Genomic DNA, 26,481 nt, shown 5'->3' on the forward strand with positions numbered 1-26,481 from the left:
TCTTGCGCTTAGGTCAATTTGCATAGGGCGGGTAATTTAAAGTTGTATGGACGTCTTTATTATAAATGTTGGTGCAAATGCTTGAAGTGACCACTTTTTATTACTAATGTCTAGGGATGTAGCGAACGTCGGAAAAAAAGTTCGCGAACATATTCGCGAACTTGCGTCAAAAATGCGAACGGTTCGCGAACGTCGCGAACCCCATAGACTTCAATGGGAAGGCGAATTTTAAAAGCTAGAAAAGACATTTCTGGCCAGAAAAATGATTTTAAAGTTGTTTAAAGGGTGCAACGACCTGGACAGTGGCATGCCAGAGGGGGATCAAGGGCAAAAATGTTTCTAAAAAATCCATTGTTGACACAGCGCTGCGTTTTGTGCTGTAAAGGGCAGAAATCACACTACATTTCTAAACCTGTGTAATAAAATGCTTTAAAACGTCCGGCGTCTACATGCCAATCAAGTCGTGTAAAAGTTACAGCCTGTTCACACGCAAAGACGAAACGCGGTGCTTACTGCAACGCAAAAAGACGCAAAGAGCTTTAATGAATGATACCGTCAAGTGAGCAAATAATAGTTTTTAATTACTAGTTGCTTGTCACCTCCAGGATGTTCGTCCTGTTGGTGGCAATATTTCTGTAGTGGTGTGTTTAGCAGTCACCGTGCTTGTGCGCACGTGCACGGTCAGGCAGAGGTAATTCAATGTACAGTGAAGTGAACCAAAAAAACACTGATTCTGCAGTGTGGGCCCAGTTTTGGTCTACTTTATTGATCACCTGCGGTGACCATAAAAGATGCGATTTTGCCACTGTTGCAGAACCCTGAAAAATTAGGCATGTGTACTTTCCTGAAAAATTATGTTTTTTTTGTCGCAGCCACTGAACCAGAAGTCCAGAAACAATATGCCATATAAATGCTGAAAATATTAATTTTTTTTTGTGGCAGCCACTGCAGCACAGAGGCCAGAAAAAATATGCCATATAAATGCAAACAATATTAATTTTTTTTTTGTCGCAGCCACTGCAGCACAGAGGCCAGGAAAAATATGCCATATAAATGCTAACAATATAATTTTTTTTTGTCGCAGACACTGAAGCACAGAGGCCAGAAAAAAATATGCCATATAAATGCTGAAAATATTCTGTTTTTTTTTGGTCGCAGCCACTGCAGCACAGAGGCCAGAAAAAATATGCCATATAAATGCAAACAATATAAAAAAAATTTTTGTCGCAGCCACTGCAGCACAGAGGCCAGGAAAAATATGCCATATAAATGCTAACAATATAAATTTTTTGGTCGCAGCCACTGAAGCACAGAGGCCAGGAAAAATATGCCATATAAATGCTGAAAATATTCTGTTTTTTTGGTCGCAGCCACTGAAGCACAGAGGCCAGGAAAAATATGCCATATAAATGCTGAAAATATTCTGTTTTTTTTAGTCGCAGCCACTGAAGCACAGAGGCCAGAAAAAATATGCCATATAAATGCTGAAAATATTCATTTTTTTGTCACAGCCACTGAAGCACAGAGGCCAGAAAAAATATGCCATATAAATGCTGAAAATATTCAGTTTTTTTAGACGCAGCCACTGAAGCACAGAGGCCAGAAAAAATATGCCATATAAATGCTGAAAATATTCAATTTTTTTGGTCGCAGCCACTGAAGCACAGAGGCCAGGAAAAATATGCCATATAAATGCTGAAAATATTCTGTTTTTTTTGGTCGCAGCCACTGAAGCACAGAGGCCAGAAAAAATATGCCATATAAATGCTGAAAATATTCTGTTTTTTTTGGTCGCAGCCACTGAAGCACAGAGGCCAGAAAAACTCAGGATTTACCTGGATTCAAATTAAACCAGTAGGGTTTGCACCCTAGTTTGTAACGGTGGTGGAGGGAGGAGGACGCTAAAGGACAGCTGTATGTGGAGTCATGAGGCGTGCAGAGAAGGACAGCTGCATGGGGAGTCAGAATCAGAAACTCAGAACAAGTCTTCCGGCGTGCAGTAACCCTCCGAGATCCACCCCTCATTCATTTTAATAAAGGTCAGGTAATCCACACTTTTGTGACCTAGGCGAGTTCTCTTCTCAGTTACAATCCCTCCTGCTGCACTGAAGGTCCTTTCTGAGAGGACACTTGAGGCGGGGCAAGACAAGAGGTTCATGGCAAATTGTGACAGCTCTGGCCACAGATCAAGCCTGCGCACCCAGTAGTCCAGGGGTTCATCGCTCCTCAGAGTGTCGATATCTGCAGTTAATGCCAGGTAGTCCGCTACCTGCCGGTCGAGGCGTTCTTTGAGGGTGGATCCCGAAGGGTTCTGCCGCTGCCTTGGGCTGAAAAACATTTGCATGTCTGACGTTACAGAGTGGCCAAAGTGCTTTGTCCTTGCAGGTGCGCTCGTGGCAGGATTACTGGCACCTCTGCCCCTGGAATGTTGATGAGTTCCTGAAGTGACATCACCCTTAAAAGCATTGTACAACATGTTTTGCAGGCTGGTTTGTAAATGCAGCATCCTTTCAGACTTGTGGTATGTTGGTAACATTTCTGCCACTTTATGCTTGTACCGAGGGTCTAGTAGAGTCGCGACCCAGTACAGGTCCTTCTCCTTAAGCCTCTTGATACGGGGGTCCTTCAACAGGCATGACAGCATGAAAGACCCCATTCTCACAAGGTTGGATGCAGAGGTATCCATCTCCGCTTCCTCGTTATCAAGGACTGCATCATCCACGGTCTCCTCCCCCCAGCCACGTACAAGACCAGGGGTCCCCAAAAGGTCACCACCAGCCCCCTGGGAAGCCTGCTCCTGTTGGTCCTCCTCCTCCACAAAGCCACCTTCCTCCTCTGACTCCACTTCTGACACCTCTCCCTGCGTTGCAGCAGGTGCCTGGGTTCGTTCTGGTGATTCCGACCAGAAATCGTGCGCTTCCTGCTCCTCGTCACGCTGGTCTACAGCCTCATCTGTCACTCGTCGCACGGCACGCTCCAGGAAGAAAGCAAAGGGTATTAGGTCGCTGATGGTGCCTTCGGTGCGACTGACCATATTTGTAACCTCTTCAAAAGGGCGCATGAGCCTGCAGGCATCGCGCATAAGCACCCAGTAACGGGGGAAAAAATCCCCAGCTCTGCAGATCCAGTCCTACCACCCAGTTCAAACAGGTATTCGTTGACGGCTCTTTGTTGTTGCAGCAGACGTTCCAACATGAGGAGCGTTGAATTCCAGCGAGTCTGGCTGTCGCAAATCAAACGCCTGACTGGCATGTTGTACCGCTGCTGAATGTCAGCAAGGCGTGCCATGGCTGTGTAGGAACGTCTGAAATGGGCCGACACCTTTCTGGACTGCCTGAGAACGTCCTGGAATCCTGGGTACTTTGAGACAAAACGTTGTACTATTAAATTCAGAACATGTGCCATGCAGGGCACATGTGTTAAATTGCCCAGTCTCAGTGCTGCCAACAGATTGTTTCCATTGTCACACACCACTTTTCCGATCTTCAGTTGGTGTGGGGTCAGCCACCGATCGGCCTGTGACTGCATGCAGAGATGACAGGAGTACAGATCCGGTATGGTTTTTGCTTTCCAGGCACGTCATCCCCAAGACAGCATGACAACGGCGTACCTGGCACGTCGAATAGCCTAGGGGGAGCTGGGGGTGCACAGGTGTGGAGGAGGAGGAGGACCAGCAGCAGAGGACGAAGAAGAGGAAGAAGACGAGGTAGAGAGCGAAGGAGGAGTAGAGGTGGTGGCAGAACCGCGTGCAATCCGTGGCGGTGACACCAACTCCACTGTCGTTGTTGAGCCACACATTTCCTGCTTCCCAGCCATGACCAAGTTCACCCAGTGGGCAGTGTAAGTGACATACCTGCCCTGACCATGCTTGGAGGACCATGCGTCAGTAGTCATATGGACCTTTGGCCCAACACTAAGTGACAGAGATGCGGTGACTTGGCTCTGCACATGGTGGTACAGGTGTGGTATTCCCTTTTTTGAAAAAAAATTGCGGCTGGGTACCTTCCACTGCGGTGTCCCAATTGCTACAAATTTGCGGAAGGCCTCAGAGTCCACCAGCTGGTATGGTAAAAGCTGGCGGGCTAAGAGTGCGGACAAGCCAGCTGTCAGACGCCGGGCAAGGGGGTGACTCGCAGACATTGGCTTCTTACGCTCAAACATGGCCCTCACAGAAACTTGGCTGGGGGCAGATGACTGGGAATGGGAACTGGTGGTCAAGGTGGAAGGCGGAGTGGAGGGTGGTTCAGACGGGTCAAGGACAGCAGAGGTAGAGCAGTAAGATGCTGGACCAGAAGGAGGGTGGCTTTTAGTTTGCCTGTTGCCTTTGAGGTGTTGCTCCCAAAGTGCTTTGTGCTTGCCGTTCATGTGCCTTCGCATAGAAGTTGTACCTATGTGGCTGTTGGGCTTCCCAAGACTCAGTTTCTGACTGCACTCATTGCAAATTACAACGCTTTTGTCAGAGGCACACACATTAAAAAAATCCCACACTGCTGACCTTTTTGAGGCTGGCAATCTGGGGGTAAAAATAGAAGTCGGCGGCGTTGGCGGCAATGGCGGGTGCGTTGGCCGGCTGACCACAGGTGCCGATACATGTTGTTGCCCTACTGTTCCCTGCGAGCTGTCCTCCCTGCTTCTTCTAAGTCTTATTCTCCTCCTGCCTCTCTGACTCTCCGTCTCTCCATCTGAACTATCCTCCTCTTGCTCTCTTCTACTGGGCACCCACAAAACATCAATCTCCTCATCATCATTCTCCTCAGATGCATCAATTTCTTCTAACAGCTCACAGAAGGAAGCAGCAGCGGGGACCTCCTCGTCATCACTCATTATGTCCATCTCTGTTGTGTTCTCTGCCAGAATTAAATCTGGTGTAACGTCCTCATCTCCTTCATCTTCTTCTGCCAATAATGGTTGCGCATCACTCAGTTCAAGAAACTCATGTGAAAATAACTCCTCTGACTCCAGTGAAGAAGGGGCGCCGGTGGTGGAGGAAGTGTTACGTGGGGTGCCCATAGCAGTGGAGGATGAGGATGTTGTGGTAAAGTTAGAAACGGTAGAGGATGGGGTGTGCTGTGTAAGCCAGTCAACTACCTCTTCAGCATTTTGGGAGTTCAGGGTCATTGCCTTTTTAAAACTGGGCAATTTCCTAGGGCCACAGGATAGCATAGCAGCACGGCCCCTAGTGCCTCTGCGTGGCGGCCTGCCTTTGCCTGGCATTATTTTTAAAACAAAAACAACAACAACTCAGGTGGTGTTTCTGGAGACGGTATTATTATTGATATTTAGACAGAATGTGAACAAGCTCACAGAGCTAGATGGGAGTGGTTTGAAAATGAAGAACACACTGGGCAAATAATGCCTACAAGGTCAACGTATACACTACAGCAGTGGTGGATACGGAATATATTATTGCTGCTTGAAAAACGTCACTCAGGTGGTGTTTCTGGAGACGGTATTATTATTGATATTTAGACAGAATGTGAACAAGCTCACACAGCTAAGTGGCAGTGGTTTGAAAATGAAGAACACACTGGGCAAATAATGCCTACAAGGTCAACGTATACACTACAGCAGTGGTGGATACGGAATATATTATTGCTGCTTGAAAAACGTCACTCAGGTGGTGTTTCTGGAGACGGTATTATTATTGATATTTAGACAGAATGTGAAAAAGCTCACACAGCTAAGTGGCAGTGGTTTGAAAATGAAGAACACACTGGGCAAATAATGCCTACAACGTCAACGTATACACTACAGCAGTGGTGGATACGGAATATATTATTGCTGCTTGAAAAACGTCACTCAGGTGGTGTTTCTGGAGACGGTATTATTATTGATATTTAGACAGAATGTGAACAAGCTCACACAGCTAAGTGGCAGTGGTTTGAAAATGAAGAACACACTGGGCAAATAATGCCTACAAGGTCAACGTATACACTACAGCAGTGGTGGATACGGAATATATTATTGCTGCTTGAAAAAACGTCACTCGGGTGGTGTTTCTAGAGACGGTATTATTATTGATATTTAGACAAAATGTGAACAAGCTCACACAGCTAGATGGGAGTTGTTTGAAAATGAAGAAGAACACACTGGGCAAATAATGCCTACAAGGTCAACGTATACACTACAGCAGTGGTGGATACGGAATATATTATTGCTGCTTGAAAAACGTCACTCAGGTGGTGTTTCTGGAGACGGTATTATTATTGATATTTAGACAGAATGTGAACAAGCTCACACAGCTAAGTGGCAGTGGTTTGAAAATGAAGAACACACTGGGCAAATAATGCCTACAAGGTCAACGTATACACTACAGCAGTGGTGGATACGGAATATATTATTGCTGCTTGAAAAACGTCACTCAGGTGGTGTTTCTGGAGACGGTATTATTATTGATATTTAGACAGAATGTGAACAAGCTCACACAGCTAGATGGCCACTGGGCAAATAATGCCTGCAAGTGCACTACTATTGGTGCACTACTATGAAGAACAGCAAACAGCACTGGACACCTTAAAGAACAGTAAGATAAGTAAAATAAAAAAAAAAATTATATGTATATTAAAAAAAAAAAATATTCTCGAGTTGGTGCTGCTGAACTACTAGGAGCAGCACAGTAGCACACCAGTCCCACTCCCCAACACTGCTAGACTAATAGCACTTGGCTGTTAAAGTAGCAAAGTAAAACAACAAAAAAGAAAATAAAAGCAGTCCTTACAAGGACTATTGGGTTATTACAGCAGTCAGCAGATGAGATCAGAAGAGATCAGTGCCCACAGCAGGCAGCTACATACAGAGCACTGCAGTAGAAGGTAGATTACTAGCCAGCAAAGCTACCCTAAAATGTCCCTCAAATCCCTGCAGACTTCTGTCCCTCCAATACAGAGCAGTATCAAGTAGATTACTAGCCAGCAAACTTACTATCAACTGTCCCTCAAATCAGTGAAATCACTAGCAGCTCTCTCCCTACACTAGCTCTTCCAAGCACACACAGGCAGAATGAAAAAACGCTGCAGGGCTTCAGTTTATATATGGAAGGGGAGTGGTCCAGGGGGTGTGGGGGTGGTCCAGGAGGGAGAGCTTCCTGATTGGCTGCCATGTATCTGCTGGTCTGGGGTGAGAGGTCAAAAAAAAGCGCCAGGTAAGGCGAACCCAAAATGGCGAACGTCGCGCGACGTTCGCGAACTTGCGGCGGACGCGAACAGCCGATGTTCGCGCGAACAAGTTCGCCGGCGAACAGTCCGCGACATCCCTACTAATGTCCAGGGAACCTTAATAAAGACAAGAGAATTTATGATATGATGTAAAACTGAGGAAGATCTAGCTGCTTTATAAAACTTCGCTTGGTCTGAGATGGTGAAGTCAACTCTGGCGAAAGAGGTAACGCTCAGTATAATCTGCACTTTAGTGAATTTGCCGAGTAACGACCTTTCACCAGAGTGAAAAGTCGCCTGGCGATAGAGTGCGAATGACCGCTAGCAACGGTCTCTTTCGCTAGAGAATTGGTGCCTGTGCCTGTTAGTGAATTTGCGATGTCCCTGCGGGTTGACAAATATAGGGTCCATTATCCAGAAACCGGTTATTGAGAAAGTTTTTATTCAAATAATCAACATTTTAATAAGTGATTTCCTTTTTCTCTGTAATAATAATAAAACAGCAGCAAATTAGGATATAATTAATCCTTATTGGAAGCAAGACCATCCTTTTGGGTTTATTTAATGTTTACATGATTTTCTAGTAGACTTACAGTATGAAGATCCAAGTTACAGAAAGATCCATTATCCAGAAAACCCCATGTCCCAAGGTCCAATACCCGTAGTACAATTAAAATGAAACATATATTACTTACTTACTACGGTCTGTAATGAAAAGCTCCAAGCATGGATGAAAGCGATTTTATAAAAGCGTAAACCACTTTCTACAACTTAACAGGAAAGAAAAAATATCGAAGTTTTCTATGTTCAATGATCTGAGAGTTTTGCCTACTAGATGTTCCAGGACAGAATGTTTTGAACACACACGGCCTTGTTGAAACACACAACATAAACGGTGCAGTATAAATATTGCCTTATGGGCACAACCTCTAGTAGATTATAAATCATTTTTTGGTTCTGGGCATTGGAAATAGATCACAGTTAGGATACCATGTGGGGACCAGATGCTATTATGTCCCCTGAAATAATAACATTCACGAACTGCCCTTGGCAGTTTTTGGGGCCATACACCTAGAGGCACCTGATACCAAACAGGTAACACTGGAAGCAGCACTCCATGTCTGCCCTGAAATAATAACAAGCAAAGCTGTAACCTTGACAACATCTTGCCCAACTGTGGCCATACTGCCATGTTATACTCCTCACTCTTTTCACCTCCTAACAGGGCCGCCATCATCGGGGAACACGGGGTACAGTTGTACCGGTCCTGGGCTAAAGGGGGGCCTGGCTCCAAAGTTCCTGCAGTCCCGAAGACCCGAAGCCGCACTGAATAAATATACAATGACAAAATACCCGGAGTTAAAGTCCTGCAGCCGCGAAAAGACCCGAAGCTACGAAAGGAGCCGAAGAAGCTAAAGAAGAACCTAAGGTAAAGTTCTACTGAACACCAATGTTTTTTTTTATTGAACCCCTGGCCACCAATGATATTTTAAAGTATTCTATGGGGCCCCTGACCACCAATGTTTTTGAAAACTTTTATGGGGGGCCTTGGCACAATTTTTTTTATAGTGAGGGGCTTACCGTTTTTAGTGCCGGTGTCTGTGTGGACTTTTTACTGTGGTGTGGGGAGGGCGGGAACTTGACTGGGGCTTGGGGGTGGGTTCTGGGATGAGCAGGGAGCAGGGGGCCCAGAAAACGTTGCTGTGCAGAGCACGATGATTTCTGATGGCGGCACTACCTCCTAACACAGCTGCCCCGTCCCTTATTGTTGTACTGTGATTGGTCAGTCAGTAATGATTGTCCCATAGGGAGTCACAAATAACAGTGCAGCCATATAAGCTGCTATATATTCATGCTACTATAGCAGGCATGCAAGCTCACACAGATTTGGAGGGTTGTAAGGGGTGCAGGTAGGGTTGCCACCTTTTCTGGAAAAAAATACCGGCCTCCTATATATTTATCTTTTTTCCCTATTAATAACATTGGGATCAACCATCATTTTTACTGGCCAGGCCGGAAACCCTAGGTGCAGGGCAGTAACGTAACTAGAGGGGGGCGGGCCCTGGTGCTGCGAAACGTGCAGCCGGGCCCCCTCCGTACGAAATTATCTTCCCGGAAATCGGCAGGGTGCGAGCTGCCGGGGGCCCTGAGGGGGTGCAGGCCCTGGCCCAAATGCACCCCCTGCTCCCCCAGTAGTTCTACCACTGGTGCAGGGAAGAAGTCCTTAGTAAGTTTGGTTCTAGCTCACTTATATTTAGGCATAATCCAGTGGTGCCAGTACATAATCAGACACTGCTGTGTGAATGAACAATATTTTATTTATTGGAGAGGCATTTATGTGCCTTGGTCCATGGGTTCAGTTTAGACAATGCTACTGACTCCTATTTCTTACATGAATAAGAAATTCACAAAGCAGTTCCTCATACCTCTGTTATTTACACCTACTGTGTTCTCTTTCATTTCAGTACTCAAACTATGTACATATCTCATGCCAGCTCTTGGGGATTTATTTTTTCTCCAGTATCTTTACATAACCTTTTACATCCATACCTGATTGGACAAGAGCAACACACCCTCTTTCTTTTGCAAAGGTTCAATAGAAGTGCGTGACCCTGGCTTTTAAGATTGCATATAAGATAAAGCAAGCAACGGGTTCGGGGTACTTGCACCCGAGCCACATCCTAAACTTGGTGAGCGTCTAAACTGCTAACACATAAATGTAAAACCTAAATGATTAAGAAAAGACGCCGAACGAAATAATGAATTAAGATGGTAGCACCTGCATTTACCCGGTATCTGTTGAAGATATACCCAGAATCCCCTGTTGTGTGACAAAGAGGAAGTACATGCCAACCAGGAAATGTACATCTTCATCCAAGCAGAGCAAAATGATGAGAACCTTCGCCAAACCAAATAAAGTTGTTTATTCCCAGTATCACTCTGCTAGAGATTGTTTACAGGCACAAATACACCATTTATAATTGTGTACCCTTTTAGCTTCCTCATGGGTGACAACTTTATTGGTTGTTGATGGATTTCTAAAGTCAAAGCTATGATAACAACCATTTTGTGTCACTTGTAAGGCATTCTTGTCATGTGACAATTTCCCCAGTGTTAAAGCATTCCTGACTCCACAGTTAAAACAACAGACACATGGCGCTTTGAAGTGGCCTCGTGATGTGGCAAATTCTTTTTGGAAATGGTCCTGACTTATCGCACTTTGTACCAGTAGGCTGTAGTGTCTTAAGAGCACCCTGGCCTAAGGATGTATTGTATTGATTCCCTGGGTGTTTTGATGGTAGGATCTATAGCTTAGTACTAACACAGTAAAACAGCCAGATGCCCACACTCAAAAGCATCATTGGGCTCAGTGGTGGAACTAGATGTCAGCAAATCCCACAGCAAATCCAGTTTAGGGCCCCTAAACATTGGTAAGTTGACCTATACTACCAAGATATATTGACACCGCTCATGAATTAGGATCTTACTGGGCCCTCTAACACTCCTGGGCACCCCTGCAACTGCAAGGTCTGCTTCCTCCGTAATTACACCCCTGATTCTTGCCAGATAAGAAAAAAGGGTCTTAAAAAAGGAAAGAAAGATCTTCCTCAAGGTTGGAATTTTCTAGAAGAGATATTTCAGAAGTCCTATTAATGTTCACTTATGTCACAAGGAGCACTTAGCTACATTAGATTGTAGTAACTGATCAGCAGTTAATTGCGCTTGATCTAATCACGGCAGCCATTACAAGTTGTGCAACTGTAGAGGGCCCAGTTTCTTTTGTACTGTACTGTACAGTATGACAACATGATGGACCCATATCTGCTGGGAATATGAGTGTGTGATGAAGGCCCTGGGTCTCGTGCACATAGACTAATAGAAGTAATCTTTGTTATGGGTAAAGATCGGTGAATTTATTCGCCAGGTGCAAATTTGCAGCGAATTCCTGCAATTCGCGAAACTGCTGCGAAAATTTGCCGGCGTCCAAAAAAAAATTGATGCCGGCATCCATTTTTTTGGACGCTAGTGCATTTTTGCCGGCGAATGTACACCACCATCCAAAAACGGACGCTGGCATCAAAAAAGGGCATTTCGCTAATGCCAAATTCGTCCATCACTAGTTATGGGTCATCAGTGCAAATTCTTAACTATGTTACTTACAGGAAACATCGCTTTAGATCACGTTTGCAGCCTGTTGTCCTATACACACTTATATGTGAGCTGTGAGAATAGTATGAAAAGTATTTCTGGTATGTTACTCCAGAACATACAGTGTTAGAGAAGTCAACACAGAATTTGACTTGTTGATCAGGTAAAACAGCAAGCTGATGTTTCTATACAAGTAAACATCTCTTATGCCAGTAAATATCTCTTATTCTAATTTGTGTCATTATAGTAGGACTCCTTAAATAGAGACATGATAATGACACAATTAGAGCCAACAAGCAATCTTCTCAATGGAGAAAGACTTCCCATACACAATGTAACAAACAGTGCCAATCAGCAACAGTGTGGGCCAACAAGGTATTGTAGTAATAATCACATGGTTTGCACCAGGTCTAGTAACCCAAAGCAGCCAATCAGGGCCGGCCTTAGGCCAATTGGACCAATTGGGCCCAATTGGGCCCCGCACCACAGGGCAGCACAGATAATATTTCCCTCAGCACATGATGCTGCCTGGCCTGCCCCCAACTTTGAGAGTCCAGCCCATCCCCAAATCCATAGGTCTAGCCTGCCCCCAACTCTCATAGGCCCAGCTTTCCTCCAACCTTGATAGGCCCTGCCTGCCCCCAATCCAACCAAGCCTGCTCCCAAGCTGAATTGGCCCAGCCCCAAACTAATTGGCCCAGTCCACTCTCCTATTTCCTCCCTCTCTCTCTTACCCTGTGTGCCCCTATTATGTTACCTTGTCTGCCCCTTTCCTTTCTATTTTGTGCCTGTATGCCCTTATTTTCCTAAATACTTGGTGTGTCAGTAGCCAGCAACACTTTGTCTAGGGGCCCCGCCAACATGGTCCCAATTGGGCCCCACATTTGATAGGACCAGCCCTGCAGCCAATCAGCAAGTTGCATTTACTGGTAACCTGTTTCAAACCAAACATCTGCTTCTCCATTGGTTACTAGTCTCGCATAGACTCATACTTTAGTTCTTCTCCTTTGTAAAGCACTGATTAGGCTTCATCTGGAGTACAGTTTTGATCTCCATTGCTCATAATAATAATATGATAATATATTAACAGAAGGTAATAAATGGTATAGAAGATCTAAGGATGGTCAATCAGGATTTTTTTTATTAGGGAACAGGAAATAAAACGGGAAATATGAACACTATGTCTAAATATCTAAAGGGACTATGCAATCGCCCCTGCCCTTGCCCCACTTAAATCTTTCCAAAGCACAGAACTGCAACTATCTGCATTACATTTATGCATTCTTCCCATAACTTGGTGGGTTCCCTCCCACACTTGGGAAAAAACAAGCAGATTTAATGGCTACAGGTGAAACTGACCATGAAAATGGTGATGATGCAGAGTTGGTGAGAATGTAACAGATGTTATATGTCTTTTTCTCAGATGTGGCCTTGAACTGGTTCAAAATATTTTGCTCCATCTTTAATACAGTTTACACCTATTGTAAAGTCAGGACTTTTTGGAACATCTGTCTAATGTAGTTACAGGAGTAGCTGGGGTGGACCCATTATATATTGTTATCAGTTGTGTCAATCACTGCACATGCTCTGTGCTGCTGTCACTTACTGAGCTTAGGGACCCACTCACAATATACAGTACACATAGAATAGAAATGTCACAATATAAGGCTGATTAGTAATTAATACACATAATCACTACATGGCAGCACAGAAACCAGTGCAATTAGCATCAGAATTTAATAATCAGCAAACCTGTAGCATCAGCTTATATTACAGGGGAAGCTCATTTTCTACTGGATAATTAGTGACGAGCCCTAAGCTTAGCTTCTCAACAGCCAATCAGAGCCCACTGAGCATGTGAGTGTCACAGACACTTTCCAAGATGGTGACTAGGGATGTAGCGAACCGCCGATAATGTGTTCGCGAACACCGGCAAAAAATGCGAACAGTTTGCGAACTTCGAACATCCGAAAATCGTTCGATTCGAACGATCGGAGGATTTTAATCGTTCGATCGAACGATTTTCGTTCGAATCTAACGAAAATCGTTCGATTTTAGCGCTCGAATGGTCGAACGATTTTGACGCGAACGCCTATTGGCGAACGTCGCGCGACGTTCGCAAACTTGCGGCGGACGCGAACAGCCGATGTTCGCGCGAACAAGTTCGCCGCAGAACAGTCCGCGACATCCCTAATGGTGACCCCCTGTGACAAGTTTGAGGTCCTGGATCATTGCTGCAATAAGTTCAGTATATAAAACATGGCATTTTAAGCCATATTAATTTTTAGGGTTTAGTTATCTTTTCATTGTACTTACCCTAATGATGTTTCAAATGATAGAGCCTGTGGCTTTGGGTTATTTGAATATACAAGTAGCATCTCACTGGCTCCATCACTGGGAGTTTTAAAGTTACTGAATACTGATAGCAGAGTGAAAGTAGCAGATTACCCCAGCGCATGCTCTCTAAATTAATTTTTCCTACGTGGAACCCTTAATACTTAAACTCATAATCAGGTATTTTTAAAAATTACAGGATTTAAATGTTTTACCCCTGGTGATTCACATTCACCTGTGTTAAGATATGTTTGTGCCTTTTGTCACCCATGGGGAGCACAATTTCCCAAGGCCAACAAAGTGCCCCAAGCACTATCACCTTTATATGTCTATCATATCCCATCCCATGCCTATTTACACAAAATGCTATTGTTAAAACTATTTAATATAATCTTTTATATGTCCTTTCTGTTTTTTTCTGTACAAGAAAAATTAATGTGAATATGTTTCTAACACAGAGCCTGTTCCCACCCCAGTTATAAATGTGGAGATGGAACAGAATACGAGTGACTGGTGCAATTTCACTCTTCATTGTTCTGCCCCAACAAAGTCATCAGCTCTGTCCTACAGTTGGATGTACAGACACAAAGAGCGGTACCAGCCCTATACCAATGGTACCACAATCCATGTGTCACTGCAGCCTGAATCCTGGGATGAGGAGTATCTGTGCTTGATACACAACTCGGCTGACCAGAAAAATGTCTCCATTACCACTAAGAAAGTTTGTCCTGATACCAGCCTCAAAAAAAGCACAGCTGGTGGGTATGAATCCAGATCAGTTGGAGTCAGGTTGTTTTTACACCCTTGCATAAATAGTAATTCTTATGTCAGAGCTGTATTGGCCTTAGAGGGTACCTTTATTTCTAAAATGTTTTGTGATATTTATGTTTCAGATAAAAGCTGCAGGATGAGGCTGTACATCTACCTGCCAATACTCACTGCTCTCTCCTTGTCACTAGCAGCTCTCATCATTGTCACAAGAACTAAAAGGGAAGAACATCACAAACAGATAAACTGAAAATAAAGGGAAATGTATTAAAAACCTTTTAGACCTCCAATTTTGTGTTCACAGTTCACAGTTCACAGTTACTGGTAACCTGTTTCAAACCAAACATCTGCTTCTCCATTGGTTACTAGTCTCGCATAAACTCATACTTTAGTTCTTCTCCTTTGTAAAGCACTGATTAGGCTTCATCTGGAGTACAGTTTTGATCTCCATTGCTCATAATAATAATATGATAATATATTAACAGAAGGTAATAAATGGTATAGAAGATCTAAGGATGGTCAATCAGGATTTTTTTTATTAGGGAACAGGAAATAAAACGGGAAATATGAACACTATGTCTAAATATCTAAAGGGACTATGCAATCGCCCCTGCCCTTGCCCCACTTAAATCTTTCCAAAGCACAGAACTGCAACTATCTGCATTACATTTATGCATTCTTCCCATAACTTGGTGGGTTCCCTCCCACACTTGGGAAAAAACAAGCAGATTTAATGGCTACAGGTGAAACTGACCATGAAAATGGTGATGATGCAGAGTTGGTGAGAATGTAACAGATGTTATATAAGTCTTTTTCTCAGATGTGGCCTTGAACTGGTTCAAAATATTTTGCTCCATCTTTAATACAGTTTACACCTATTGTAAAGTCAGGACTTTTTGGAACATCTGTCTAATGTAGTTACAGGAGTAGCTGGGGTGGACCCATTATATATTGTTATCAGTTGTGTCAATCACTGCACATGCTCTGTGCTGCTGTCACTTACTGAGCTTAGGGACCCACTCACAATATACAGTACACATAGAATAGAAATGTCACAATATAAGGCTGATTAGTAATTAATACACATAATCACTACATGGCAGCACAGAAACCAGTGCAATTAGCATCAGAATTTAATAATCAGCAAACCTGTAGCATCAGCTTATATTACAGGGGAAGCTCATTTTCTGCTGGATAATTAGTGACGAGCCCTAAGCTTAGCTTCTCAACAGCCAATCAGAGCCCACTGAGCATGTGCGTGTCACAGACACTTTCCAAGATGGTGACCCCCTGTGACAAGTTTGAAGTCCTGGATCATTGCTGCTATTGACAAGCTGAAACTTTACACTGGTGCAATAAGTTCAGTATATAAAATATGACATTTTTAGCCCTATTGATTTTTAGGGTTTAGTTCTACTTTCAGACATTGTCTATTGTGGTACATGCAAAGTATCCTGAATACAGTATATAATTGTACTTTACTTCCCATATATACAAAGTATACACAGTAGCCTCACTTCCCAAGGACACACAATGCAGCAATGTATGGTTGAACTAAACTGCAGTATCTGATGTGTGGTCATGGCCAGACAGGAAGCCACAAGAGCGAAGCTTTTATATTTGCCCTTATAGGGAGTTTCTCTCAGACACAAAGGAAAAGAGGACATATATCTCACCAGTTCTAATTCTAGGCAGCCATGACTTACTTGTATTATAATTAGGACAATAAAACAATATTAATCACAATACCATATTATTGTTAGGAGAAGCAGCAGATGGTAAGTGTCTGCACTCTGTAAGTTATAATGCCAGCATCATAGTAACAGTTCATGTGTAATGCTCTACATTGGAATTATTGCTGTTGTTGTTGTGCTGTAGGAAGCGTTGGCCTAGAAACCCTAGTTGCCCATACACTAAGGGGGTTATTTACTAAACTCGTGATTTTTTTTTTATATTAAAATCTGACTTTTAAAAAATCATGAATTTTTTGGAATTTATTAAACCCCGAGGATGGAAAAGTCTGAATCCGAAAATCCGGCATCTCAGACCTGTTGAGGTTGCATATAAGTCAATGGGAGAAGTCCCAATGATTTCTTGATGTGCGCTGGGTTTCTATGGGGTGCCGTTTGTCCCATGTACATTATGTTGACAAAAAGTACATTTTGTAAGCAAAATTAATCTGTTAATAGGATTTTCTGCATCATTTGGACAGAATTAATGAGAACATGGATTTTGTGCCACAAAATATATGTAGTCTTGCTTAAATATGTATTGTGGAACAAAACTGATAATAGTTAGCAAAAATAAATTGTGTACATATAATATATCTATTGTATTGTAACAAAAGTGCAAATTACTTTTTTGTAGCACAAACATGTTTTGCTCAACTTCCAACACATTTTGCTCAACTTTTGTTGTTTTACAAAAGAACATACAGCTTTTAGTTTCACCAAATACATTATGTACAACCATCTTTACTTAAAAGATATGTATGTTTTCACATTATCTCTTTTGTTTGACAAAATGGATAAACATCAGTGTCTGTTCTTCAGATATCTACAGTATATCATCTAATTAATTTTGTTAACTAATATTCTGTTACAAACTATGTAGTAAGATTACTTTATCAGTTTTGTGCTATCAGATTTATTTTGTCAATGTAGCATTATTTTTTATCATTTTGTAAGAATTTTGAAAACCAATTAAAATTTACTAACAATGAACAAATCACGGCTCGTGTTATTAGTTTCCCCCCACCCCTATTGTCTCCTGTTACCAATCCACTGCATGATTTTATTTTCCAATCAAAAGCTTTCTTCTAAATGTAATATGATCTACACATCAATAGCCACCTCTTTTAGATCAGCTAGTGCTGCTTTCTCAAGAGCTCCAGCATACTTCCACATCAGTGTTCAAATATGGCATCTTCTGAGGTGAGAGCACATGATCAGGTTTTTGTTTTAATGTTATTGTACATGATTACTGATTTCTAGCTGATAAATGTAAGCAAGTGGGTGTGAGGATTTTATAGCATGCCCTATACATTTGAATAAAGCACTCATTAGACTCTTTGGTACTGTAGTGCAAATGTGCCCAAGAATTATTCTTTTCACAGGTATTACTTGGTTTAAAGGAGAACTGCCATGAACTATAAACCATACCATTTTTCTCACAGATATATAACATTAATTACTACAATAAAATGTGTGTTATAAACACTTTCTTCTCACTCATTTCTAACAGCTCTCCAGATCAAGCATTTTCAGAATCTGAAAGTAGTAGTACAGGTATAGGATCCCTTATCCGGAAACCCGATATCCAGAAAGCTCCGAATTACGGTCTCCCATAGACTCAATTTTATCCAAATAATCCAAATTTTTAAAAATGATTTCCTTTTTCTCTGTAATAATAAAACAGTAGCTTGTCCTTGATCCCAACTAAGATAATTAATCCGTATTTTAAGCAAATCCAGCCTATTGGGTTTATTTAATGTTTAAATGAATTTCTAGTAGACTTAAGGCATGAAGACCCAAATTACAGAAAGATCCGTTATCCGTAAAACTCCAGGTCCCGAGCATTCTGGATAACAGGTCCCATACCTGTATCTATTCAGTTCAGCAATATTTACTTAGGCCCGCCCATGTTTCCTGAGTCATATTTCTCCTCCCTCATCCTCTAGTAACATCATATCTGTGCGCAACACCTCTTTGTTTGCAGACAGGGAGCATAATTGAAGAACTGAATTTGTGCCTCTGGTTTGGTTGACAGAAAATAACTTTTCAAACTGATTGTAGAGGATCATTTTCAGTAGTACTGCTCCTTGTCTTTCTCAGGCATGTATTGTTCAAACCTATAATCTCCCACAGTATTGTAAAAACCTGTACTGTTCACCTTAGACCCAAACTCTAATTGACTGCATTGTTCTCCTGATCAAATCTCACACAAACTGCTGGAGTATGAATATATTATGTACACAACATACTATATTCCCTGTGTGTTTGCTATACTCTGCCTGTCCTACACTGCCTGTATGCCGTACTTCATGCTGTATGGCTGAGATTCTAAATATGTTTATAACACAACATTATTTCACATTGGCACAGCTCCTCTCTGACACCCATTAAAAGAAGCATCCCTGCCCTGCTTTATGACTGAGATTATAGCTATGTTTATAGAATTCTTTCACACTGGCATATTTCCTCTCTGATCCCCATTATAAGCAACTTTTGAGGGGGGAGAGTTAAACATATTAATGGAACAAATGTCACATTAAGGGGCATATTTATCAAGAGTTGAATTTTGAATTGAAAAAGCTTTGAATTCAAAAAGATCAGCCGAAATTAAGCTAAAGGTTTTTTTTCGGTCAAATCGTCCGTTTTCTTTTGAATAGGTCTGTATTCTGCCAATTTTCAATCGTTCTAATCGAAGAAATATTGCATTCGATCAAATCCGATTCAAAGTTTTCCCAAAGTCCACCAATTGATTCCAAGTAGGTTCTAGGAGGCCCCTCATAGGCTAAAACAGCAATTTGGCAGGTTTTGGATGATGAATGGTCAAAGTCGAATTTTTAAAGAGACAGTACATGATAAATTTCGATATTCAAATCTTTTAATTTTTTCAAATTCAAATTGAATTTCGACTCTTCCCTAGTCGAAGTACACAAAAAATAGCTTGAAATGCCAATGTTTTTTCCTTTGAAAATTCGCCTTAACCTTTGATAAATCTGCCCCTATTGAAACTACAATCCCCATAATTCCTTGCAAATGGCAGGCTTCTGATAAAGGTCATCTCCTTATGACATCGTATTTGTTGGGGAATCAGGTAATTGGCTCCTCCAGGGGGATACATAGGAGCATACTTGGAGCTGATTATGATGACACCTTGTTGCAGACTATGCTGCTTTTGAGTTTGGCTGCATGGATTAGTAAAAGCTTGGTTGAGGCTGCAGAGGTGACATAAGGCTATTGTTTTATTATGTTATAGGTTTTATTTTTTATTGTTAACTTTACTGTGTAATACCTAAAAATAGAAATTACTATATCTCATGACAGTTCTCCTTTAAGTTTTCATGAAAACATCTATATTTATATTTTTTAGTTTCATGCTTTCATAACTATACTCCATAGGCTAACAAAAAAATGGAGAGTCATAGATTCAACCATTAAAACCAGGATGTTTAAAATGCTGTTGACAATGTGCTGAACTAACACTCTCAGAATCCTTTAACAATTGTAATAACTGTAAAAGTGATTACTTCCCTTCTCTATTAAAGGATCAGTTCAGTGTATAAATAAAAGTGGGTAAATAGATAGGCTGTGCAAAATAAAAAATGTATCTAATATAGTTAGTGAGGCAAAAATGTAATGTATAAAGGCTGGAGTTACTGGATGTGTAACATAATAGCCAGAACACTCAGGGGCACGCCGCCAATGAGGCGAGTTGAGAAACTCGCCTCAGGCGGCAACGCAGGAGAGGTTTCCAGGGGCGGCAAAAAGCCGCTCCTGGTACCTTTAAGAGCCGAATTTCCGGTTTTTTAAACCGGAAATTCGGCTTTACTATTGCGAGAGAGCACAATTACGCTCTTCGCATTAGTGTTCCTGCCGGCGAGGGAGGGGCGGCATTGGAGGAGCCGCCTCAGGCGGCGCTGTAAGTAGAATCGGCACTGAGAACACTACTTCCTGCTTTTCAGCTCTCTAACTCTGAGTTAGTCAGTGACTATAAGGGGGGCCACATGGGACATAACTGTTCAGTGAGTTTGCAATTGATCTCCAGCATTCAGCTCAGATTCAAAAGCAACAGTTATGACCTATGTGCCCCCCCTCAAATCCCTGATTGGTTACTGCCTGGTAACCAACCAGTGGAAAGCAAGAGAGCTGAAAAGCAGGAAGTAGTGTTCTGGCTATTATGTTACACATCCAGTCACTCCAGCCTTTATACATCAGCATAACACTGTGTAATAAGGAATTTTGAGGTATGTTTAAAAATAGCATAACTCACATGGAGTCATTTGTGTTCTAGGTGCACAAGTGTAAGAGCACCAAATCATGCAAGAGCTCACATAAGAAACATATTTGCGCTGGGGAAAGCTGCACTCTGCTTCTTGTGCTGCCATTAAAAATCTGGTGTGGGGAACAGAGTGCAACATCAGCGGGCACAAGCAAGCCCTATTTTTATCTGTTTATTACCACAAAGGTGCATATGATAGCCCCTGCTCTCAAGGGCCCCTGCCAGCCCAGACCCCCTCCCTGATCAGCCTAAACTAACTAAAAGAAAAATAAGTGTAGTACGCTGTGGAGGATTTTGCACATGCGGTAGGATTCCTTGCGTGCATGGGGCCCCCACGGTTTGGAACCTGGAGGGCCCCAAATGCACCAGTCCGACCCTGAGCACAAACCATATCCTTCACCCTTCCTAAATTGGAGTAGTAGTTGTAACACTGGCAAGTTTTATTTAAGTAACAGTTGTAAGGTCATGGCAGCCCCCACCTGTCATTGAGTTATAATTTCTGCTTACCACCCAGAGTTTTAGTTCAGACATAAAACATCCAGGGAGAGTATGATTATAATCTCTTTGCTGCACAGATATACAAACTGCAGCTTTTAGTCATCTGACTCCAGTTTTCTTGAACTATAGCATCCACTAGCATGAACATTGGAGCATGCAAATGACAGCTAAAGTCCTGTAGTTGTAATCAAATAGCTCTCCCTAGTAACCAAGCAGTAAAATGAGAGACTGGGATTTGAGTAGAAGTAAAAAAAAAAAGTAAAAGTAATAGAAAGTAAAAATAATAAAATTAGAGCTTCATAGAGCAATAGTAATTTGGTGACTCCATTTAAAAGCTTAAAAGAGGCAGAAATGGAAGGCAAGTAATTAAAAATCTATAAAAAATACAAATGAAGACCAACTAAAAACCTGCTAATAATAGCCATTCTGTCTTTCATTCTCTCCTATCCACTATTTACAAAGGCACATTCTTAACTTGATTCTACTCTTACTAAAGCCTATATTAACTTTTAGTATGATGTAGACATTGGTATACAAAGACATTTTTTAGTTGGTCTTCATTTTTATTGTTTTCAGTTATTTAGCTTTCTATTTTAGTAGCTCTCCAATGTGGTATTTCAGTGGCTAATTGGTTTCTATGTTATTACTTACCCTAGCAACCACATAGTGGTTTAAATAAATAAATGCATGGAATTTGAAAATATGAGAGCCTTAATAGGAAGCTAAGCAATAGCAAATAACAATAGCAATAAAATTGTAGCCTCTCAGAGAAATATTTTTTGGTTTTCAGGGTCACTGACCCCAATTGGAAATATAAAAAGAGACAGAAAAGGAATGCAAATAATTCCAACTCTATAAAAAATAATGAAGACCAATTGCAAATGTGCTAGTGATAGGATATTCTAAAAAATACTAAAACTTAAAGGAAAACTAGACCTATATAAAACTCCTATGTAAAACACTGATTTATTTAAATATATAATTTTCCTAAAAAATTACTTTTCTAGTAGTATGTGCCAATGGGTAATCCTAAGTAGAAAATTTACATTATGTGAATGACATTTGTAAATAGTGTTGGACAAATCTGACGTGTTTTACCGAAAATTTGCGAAAACACATTGACAAAAGTCAATGGATGTTTTTCTTGCAATATTTTTCAAAATGTGCAACTTTTTTCAACTATACATTAGAGTCTGTAGGCATTTTTTTGCTTTGAAAATATTTTACTCATCCCTAGTTGTAAATCCTGTTGTAGCATTTACACTAATTATTTTTACACAGACTTTTGCATATAGCTTTTAAGACAATGTATTGACAATTTATGAGTCAAACACTTCATCTATAACAATTTTTTCCTTATTTTTAGGGAGTTCTAGTTAATAATATAAGAGATTGTTTGAGTTAAGGCTGACCATATCTGAAATTGCAAGACGATTGGATATCAGTCGAAATATGGTCTATAGACTGATGGATGCAAATGGGATTTCATGGCAGAAATTCACCAGCATTAATGATGCTACATTGAAAGAGGAGATAAAAGATATTAAAAAGTGTCACATGCATGCAGGTGAAGTTTTCATAAATGGTCACTTAAGAGCACGTGGAATATATGTTCAGAGACATCGCCTTAGAACAATACTTCATGAAGTTGATCCCGAAGGGATTGCAGTGAGAAAAAGACCAACCATCTCAAGGAGAGTGTATTATTCACCCTGCCCCGAATTATGTCTGGCACTTAGATGGATTGCATAAACTGATTAGGTGGAAGCTTGTGATCCATGGAGCGATAGATGGGTTTAGTAGGCTTATTTTATTTCTTGCTTGTTCCACCAATAACAAATCAGATACAGTTTATTCTTTGTTTCAAAACTCAGTACATGTGCATGGATGGCCCATACATGTTAGAACAGATCTTGGTGGTGAAAATCAGAAAGTGTGGCAAGTTATGACAGATCATCATAGAACAGCAGCATCTGTAATAAGAGGAAGCTCCGTCCACAATGAAAGGATTGAGCGCTTGTGGAGAGACATAAACAGATTAATTAGTTCCACGTTCAGATCAGTTTTTTACAACTTAGAAAATATGTGCTTGCTTGATCCACTAAATGATACGGATTTATTCTGCTTGCATTGGGTTTTTTAAAAAGTTTATCAATAATATGTTGTCTGACCACATAAAAGCCCATAACAATCATAGCCTTTCAACAGAGTCAAACTATACTCCATTACAGCTGCATGAACTAAACAATCATCTAACAGACCTGCACTTACACAACACTTCAGAGGAAGAAAACAGTATAGAAGAAGTACACCTGACCCAGGTTGAAGTACCAGATGTCAGAATTAATGCACCCCCTGAACTTTTAGAGATGTTGACTGCTGAAATACCACAGGATTTGGTAAACCTCAACAACTGTGAACAACTTTATGAAAAAGCTGTGAATATTGTGGGGCAATTTATTGCTGAAAAGCAAATGAACTGAACAGACCTCACAGGCTTGATGTTTTGAATAATTAATTTCTGCCATGGGCAGTTGCCCATGCAAACCTGCAGGACTATGTCATATAGCAATTACATATTTTGTTGAATTGTTGTCTTGCATGTAATAGTTCACCTTCAAAGTATATGAAGTATTCATGAAATACTGATTTTATCTGAATTTACTATTTTCTAAACAAATACATAACTTTTTTTTTGAAAAATAATACATTTCTTGCATGCAATAGCTAAGCACACAGGAGCTCATTTATCAACACTGGGCAAATCTGCCCATGGGCAGTAACCCATAGTAACAAATCAGTGTCTGGCTTTATTCAGGCAGCTGCAGGTAGGACAATGAATGCAACAATTGGTTGCCATGGGTAACCATGGGTGCATGGGCAATTGTGTCCAGTGTTGATAAATGAGCCCCTGTCTCAAAGAGCATGTAAAGCACATTTCATGTGAAGCATCAACATGTTAGGTACATCTAAGTGAAATAGTTTGTGTGTGTTTATCCTTGGGTTAGTGTTTATGTTAGGAGAAACCAACACCTGCCAAGGAAAAGCACTGCCCCAGCATCTTATATATATTTCTGCAGGCAGCCCTAAATCAGCTTTTTTGTTTGTGCAGTAGAATAAACCAAGTGAATTGTACTTTACATGTTCTTTAAATAACCTGATAGCTTTTAAGTTAAAAATGTCTTCTAAAGTTATTGATTCACTTCTCTAATATAGATATTATTGGAATGTCTGTGAATTCTTTGGGGTTAGTGCAAGGCAAAACTAAATAAATAAATATTAATAGAGTCAGGCCTGCTTTAAGGTAGCAGTGGGCCAGAGGCAGAGATTGCATGGTATGCCCCCCTAGATTGAAAAAAACATTAATGGGGTACAGAGCATTAAGTACAGCCCTGCACAACCAATTTCCCATAAATCACTATGTAAAGAAGAATGTTGGGGGATAAACCTAAAATATCGTGCAGAGATTTCAGCACAGACATTACCCCTAAGTCCCTTATGGGTACAGCATATTTATGGGTTTATGTATTAAAAGTTGTAGTCATTTTTTTTAAATTAATCTTTAAACATGCCCCTTGGTAATCATTTCTATATAAACTCAATATCTGGCTGTACAGATTTTGTACCTTGAGATCCCCAAAGTACAGTGTCTTTAAAGGAAGGGTCCTTAACGACATGGGGTCCTTAACAGCACCCCCCCCATCATTGCCACTCCCAAATCACTGGGGGTTGCCAAAATATTAAGGACCCCCAGGGATTGTAATAATTTACCTGAAACCCTGGCTTAGTGCTCTTGTTAACAGAAAACTGGGTACCTGTGTGACTTGCTTCTGTTTTGTGCCACTTGCATGGCTTTTTTACTCTACTAAGCATGTATTGGCTGTGGGATTGTGAAGAAAGAAGGAGGGAGAGAGGAAGAGGATTGCTGCTCACTTGCCCCAGGCCAGTGCAGTTTTTGCTATCAGGAGCACAGTGTTGTCCAACTTCTGTGGTACAGAGGGCATGAATTGTTCTGGCCTTTTGGCCTACACTCCCTCTTTTTAAACCACACCCATGAAACTACAAGAACTTTAAAGACCATGTCCACATTAATGGTAACATACCAAAAACATAATACTTGGTGCTAACTGCAGGAATATCACTCATCACTCATATGGGAAACAAGTTTTCTAAGTCATATTAAGAACTGCGTATCTTGTCTGAGATGCATTGGGAGAGTTATTGGGCTGATGGTTCACCAATCTGCTCCAAATCTTGCAGCTCTATAAGAAGGTACTGACATAGTGTAAATATTTTATTAGCCAATAAGTTTAAAATTACACTCACAATGATCTTAGTAAAAAGTGCGCATATAACAATTACCTATGTCATTACTTCGCTTAAACAATAAAAGGTGTGTTAAAATTTTACAAAATACTACCACTATATTGGTATTATTTTTTGTCTTTTTATGTAAACTTCGTGCTAGTGAGTGCTGGTTTTCTCTACATTACTGGTTGAGCTTTACCTACAAGTCTGAGGGGGAACATTATTTAAACCGGCAGAAGAAGCACACTACCGGAACCTTGACATATCCTTTTGTGACATCAATACATCGAACATAGGGCAGGCAGAGTATGACACACACAGGGAGCATAGGGCAGGCAAAGTATGGCACAAGCAGGGGAGTATAGGGAAGGCAGGAGACAGCAGGATATTGGGAAACCTATCAGGACCAACCTAAGATAAACAGGTTCATACTGTGCTACATACAGGGACACAATATGGGTGCCCCTCCAGCAGTTTGTATGAGTGTAAAACCATGGGATTATAATGAAGGCTTGGGGAGGCTTAGCCTTCCCAACCAGCAGGGTAGGGTTTCCAAATAGGGTATGTGCCTTAAATAAAATCCTAACAAGAACCATAAGCCTGCATCCAAAACGGCTGTACCTTCTCTAAGCAAGAGTTAAAGGAGAAGGAAACCCTGTAGGAAAAAATCCCATAACCCCACCCCACGTAGGACCCCCCTCCCTCCTCCAGGCTAACTTCCCCTGGGGAAATGCCCCATGCCTTATACTTACCCCTTGTCACAGATTCTGGCAGCAGACTTCACGGCATCCATCTTACGGCTCCTCCGTAAACTGACTGGGAGTTCGGTATGTCAGCGCATGCGCAATTGGAGCAATTTGCTGGTTTGCCCAGGCCCAGATTTGTGGAAAGGCCACCTAGGCCCGGGCCTAGGGCGGCAGGATTTAGGGGGGTGGCATGCTGACCAAACAAACCCACATCGGTTCAAAAATACTGGGGATGCGCTGGAGATACAATCATTTTTTAAATTTCCCATGCGCCAATCCCATTGCTCCAGTAAAGATGATGAAAATTTGCAATGAATAAAGGGGAGGGGACAGGAGCCATGAATGCCAGTGGGTCTAGGGGTGACCACTATGTAAATCCGGCCCTGCGGATTGCGACAACTGTACATGTGCCAAAATGACAGAGATTGCTGATCTCCCAATCATCTTACTGAGGACCCGGAAGATGGATGCCGTGAAGACTGCTGCTCCTTTAAGGAAGCATGTATATTCTGGCAGGA

General features: G+C 41.5%; 1 long non-coding RNA gene across 2 annotated transcripts in view; it reads left to right on the forward strand.

Moving 5' to 3' along the window:
• The window catches only part of LOC108699355, a 29,646-nt gene extending 14,189 nt beyond the window's left edge, over positions 1-15,457 (forward strand). Inside the window, exons 2-4 of one of the 2 annotated variants that reach the window (XR_005963564.1) lie at positions 8,380-8,583; positions 14,096-14,395; positions 14,531-15,457. This is a non-coding gene — a long non-coding RNA (uncharacterized LOC108699355). Of the gene's footprint in view, positions 1-7,816; positions 8,584-14,095; positions 14,396-14,530 lie in introns of those variants that run through there. The other variant, XR_001932764.2, reaches the window with a different exon arrangement.
• The last annotated feature ends 11,024 nt before the right edge of the window (positions 15,458-26,481 follow it).

This window comes from Xenopus laevis, chromosome 8L (genome assembly GCF_017654675.1).
Source record: "Xenopus laevis strain J_2021 chromosome 8L, Xenopus_laevis_v10.1, whole genome shotgun sequence".
In the NCBI taxonomy this organism is placed as follows: domain Eukaryota; kingdom Metazoa; phylum Chordata; class Amphibia; order Anura; family Pipidae; genus Xenopus; species Xenopus laevis.